This window comes from Zalophus californianus, chromosome 17 (assembly GCF_009762305.2).
Source record: "Zalophus californianus isolate mZalCal1 chromosome 17, mZalCal1.pri.v2, whole genome shotgun sequence".
Classification (NCBI taxonomy): Eukaryota; Metazoa; Chordata; class Mammalia; order Carnivora; family Otariidae; genus Zalophus; species Zalophus californianus.
In genome coordinates this window covers 42484791-42489431 of record NC_045611.1, presented here as the reverse complement: position 1 = coordinate 42489431, position 4641 = coordinate 42484791, and the positions used below count along the sequence as shown (strand labels likewise).

The window sequence follows — 4641 nt, the reverse complement described above, 5'->3', positions numbered from 1 at the left end:
TCTAGAACCCTCAGTTTGTTTTTCAGAGTCCATCGTCTCTCATGGTTCGTCTCCCCCTCTGACTTCCCTTCATTCTTCCCCTCCTGCTATCTTCTTTTTTTTTTCATTAACATATACTGCATTATTTGTTTCAGAGGTACAGATCTGTGATTCAACAGTCTTGCACAATTCACAGCGCTCACCATAGCATATACCCTCCCCAATGTCTATCACCCAGCCACCCCATCCCTCCCACCCCCCACCACTCCAGCAACCCTCAGTTTGTTTCCTGAGATTAAGAATTCCTCATATCAGTGAGGTCATATGATACATGTCTTTCTATGATTGACTTATTTTCACTCAGCATAACACCCTCCAGTTCCAGCCACGTCATGCAAATGGCAAGATCTCATTCCTTTTGATGGCTGCATAATATTCCATTGTGTATATATATACCACACCTTCTTTATCCGTTCATCTGTCGATGAACGATGATGAATCCTTATAACCAGGATGGACCAGCGGAGATGGTAAGTGGTCAGAATCTTGATATATTTTGAGGTGACACCAACAGATTTTTTTCTGAAGGATTGGAGGTAGGGTGTTGGAGAAATAAAAAAGTCAAGCCTGACTACAAGATGTCTGACCTGAGCCCCTGAAAGAATGAACCCGCCATTTGCCAGATATGGGGAAGATGATGGGAAAAGCAGTTCTGAGATTAAGATCAAGAGATCAGTTTGAGACACGTTATTTCTCTTTTCTCTCTCCTCCCTTCTGGAAAGTTTTCTTGACTTTTTAAGTTATTTTCTATGAAGTCTTTGAATTGTTGATTTCCTGGAGATTTTTCCTATTTTTTAAAAAAAGATTTATTTATTTGAGAGAGAGAGAGAGAGTGAGTGTGAGGGGAGAGGGGCAGAAGGAGAGAGAAGAATCTCTAGCAGACTCACTGCTGAGTGCGGCGCTCCCTATGGTGCCCAACCTCATGACCCTGAGGTCACGAACTGAGCTGAAACCCAAGTCAGATGCTTAACCGACTGCACCACTCAGGTGCCCGTCTTATATATTTTTTTGGGTGTCCTTTTTCTATAATTCCTCCTCTTGTTTCATGGATGAAATATCTTTTCTCTCTGAAAACATTAGTTATAATTTAAAAGTTTTTTTTTTTTTTTTTTCTGCCCCGTGAGGTATCTTTTTTTTTTCTGGGTTCCTTTCTTTCCCCGGTTTCATTCTTTACAATTTTTATTCAAAGTTAATAATTCTGTGAGGTTCACTATAGAAAACAGCATCATCTGCCACCTCTCCCTTTATCTCATTTCGGATACTTCCCCCACCCCCCCACAGTCAAACATTCTCAGTTCTTTTAGCTGATATTTGCAAACTACCGTACTTGCATTGCTATCTCTTGACTTTTCAGTTTCAGGCACTATCTTTTTCTTTGGTGAATGAGAATTTACCCTTCCTTCCTATTTGTGCTGTCATAAGCCTGCTCTGTTGTCATCCCTCCATGTTTCCAATGTTATTAGGTAATTATTGAGTGTGAACACTGTTGTTCTTTGCCTATTGCAATTGTTTTTCTTTTCTTTTCTTTTTTTTTTTCATTTTATTTTTAAGTAGTCTCTACACCCAATGTGGTGCTCAAATTCACAGCCCTGAGACCAGGAGTTGCATGCTGTACTGACTGAGCCAGCCAGGTACCCCTCTTTTCTTATTGATTTGTAGGAATTCTTTATATAGCTAGGTTATTATTTCTTTGTTAGTTGTATGTGTTGCAGAAAGCCCTCATTCTGAGTCTGTCTTTTCAGTTTGTTGGATGGTACTTCTGTTATATAGAACTTTTAAATTCTGAATGTAATCACACATAGCCGTCTTTTCTTGATGGTTTGTGATTTTCCCCCTCTTGTTAAAGAAAATTATCTTGAGGTCATGAAAGTATTTTCCTCTATTTCCTTCTAAAAAATTTAAAGTCTTGCTTTTCACATTCAGAACTTCAATTCACCTGCAAAATCAATTTTTTGTGATCTGAGGTAGGGATAAACTTTTCATGATTTTCTGTGTAGGCGATCAGTGATCCTAACACCGATTTATTAAAGAGTTTCTGTGGGATTTGATTGGCTGGAGCTATGTGATGGCCACTGTGGCCAAGGGGGTGGCCAGAAAGCAGCTGTGAAGTCTGACAGACTTGCACTGCCTTGACATTTGGTTTCAGCCTAGTGCCCTGAGCTGAGGAAGTTTTCGCATCTCGTTCTGCTCCGTTCCTAAGGCATTGCACCTTCTCGGTCCCATTGCTGCCCCAGGAACCCATTTGAAGGGCACAGCTGGAATGGTGGGTCTGAGCCTGGGGGACTGTGGGGCTGCTCCCCTTGGTCACCTCCAGTGGGTGCTTAGCCCCAGACCCAACCTTGTGACCTCTGTGAGGAAGATGTTGCTCTGGGATTGGAAAGAGTGGAAGGAGATGAGAAACAAATGGGGATAAAAAGCAGCAAGCGAGTGGAATCCCTTGCTGCAAGAATCCAATGCTTCTGCTCAGATTGGTGGTACTATCACGACAGAAAGTCACGAGTCTGTCCCATGCGTTTGTGAAGCAAAGGTGGATCGGGGAAAACAGCAGGAAGATAGGATATATATTTGATTAGTCCACAAGGACTAAAGTTCAGATCCCAAAAGTGCACTTGCTAATTATCTTCACAAAATGGAAGGAGAGACTTGTCTTACACCAGAAGAATTTGATTTTATTGTTTCTAAACCTTCTAAAAGGGGCATCAGGGTCCAGATATAAAGACTGCAGCATAGCACCTCTGACATCGCAAATGCAAAATCAAAGTAAAAATTCAAACCTGGAACCTCAGGACACGAAGCTGGTGGAAAAAGGATGCCTCTCCCCTCCCAAGTGGTAGTTTGGCATGGCAAAAGAGCATGGGGATTAGCTAACTTTAAAGAAGATGAAGGTGTTAATGATGTTGACTCCGGAAAGGTTAGAAAGTCTAAAGGAAAGGGGACATTTTGAAAGGAATCCAATGAAGACAACCTAAAACAGGGTGCCAGAAGGGTCTTCCAGATTGCTCAAAGTAATAGGAGAAGAGAATCTGAGTTTAATAAGCAGATGCTGAAAGTGAACCTTGTGCAGAAAGTCAGCTTGATAAAAAAGTTTTATCTCCATTTCTGATGCTGGAGCAAGCAACAAGCCCCTTGATGTAACCAATGAAGAAAAGAGACTTGTAAAAAAAAAAATTATTGAGTTCAGGATCAAATTTTTGTTTTGAGCAAATAACTTCTGGCATCGTAAACAAATTATGTTCAAGCGAAGAAGCACAACGAGAAGTGTGAGGAAACCTTTTTAGAAGCTGGGGAAATTATAAACAAAAGTAAGAAACTGGGGGAAGGAAGGAACATTTGCATACTGACATTTGAAAATGTGGCTCTGAAATGGACAACAACTGCTCAAAAACTGAGAAAGACTATTTCTCTGAAAATATGTCAAGAAGATACCGTTCCACAGCACAAACAGAAAAAAGGAAAACAAGCCTATGTTTTTCCAGCAAATATAACAGAGAAGTTCTTAGCCCCCCCACCATGACGCAAAGCCTTTAAAGAAGTGGACACCTTCTTGGTCACCTTTTAATTTTGTCCAAGAGACGCCTTTCCACGCTCCACGGAAGCTCCTTATTGCTACTGTAATTCTCAGTCGGACCTCAGGCAAAATGTCAATGCCTGTGCTTTGGGAGTTTCTGGAGAAGTAAGTATCCTTCAGCTGAGGTAGCAAGAACCGCAGACTGCAGAGATGTGTCAGAACTTCCTAAACCTCTTTGGTCTCCACAATCTTCAAGCAAAAACCATTGTCAAGTTCTCAGATGAATATCTGACAAAGTAGTGGAGGTATCCACTTGAGCTTTGTAGGATTGGCAAATATGACTCTTACCGAGTTTTTTTGTGTCAATGAGTGGAAGCAGGTACATCCTGAAGACCATAAGCTAAAGAAACATCATGACTGACTTTGGAAAATTGTGAAAAATTAATTCTGTCTTAAAATTCTTTGAAGTTTTCAAACTTGTTTTTTATGCATGTACTTGATCCATAAAGAGCCCCATTAGGCACAACCACTGACTTTATAGGCATGTAGATTTTAATCAGTCCAAAAAGAAATGTAATATAGGTTTTCTTTTTGTTTCAAATTTTTATTTAAATTCTCGTTAGCTAACATATAGTGTAATATTGTTTCAGGAGTAGAATTTAGTAATTCATAGCTTACATATAACACCCAGTGCTCATCATAACAAGTGCCCTCCTTAATACCCATCGCCAATTTAGGCCCATCCCCCACCCACCTCCCCTCTGGTAAATCTCAGTTTATTGTCTATAGTTGAGAGTCTCTTATGGTTTGCATCCCCCCCCCTCTCTTTTTTGTCTTCCTCCCCCTGTGATCATCTGTTTTATTTCTTAAATTCCACACATAAGTGAAATCATATGGTATTTGTCTTCCTCTGGCTGACTTTATTTTGCTTAGCATAATACCCTCTAGCTCCATCCATGCTGTTGCAAATGGCAAGATTTCATTCTTTTCGATGGCTGAGAAACATTCCATCGTGTATATATTACCTCTATTATATCTATATCTATATCATCTAGCTGTCTATCACATCGTTATCCATTCCTTAACTGATGGAC

The 4641-nt window shown here is 40.3% G+C and overlaps 1 pseudogene; it reads left to right on the top strand.

Annotated features, from left to right (window-relative positions):
• Positions 1 to 470: 470 nt before the first annotated feature.
• On the top strand, positions 471 to 3992 carry LOC113935431 (annotated as a pseudogene).
• The last annotated feature ends 649 nt before the right edge of the window (positions 3993 to 4641 follow it).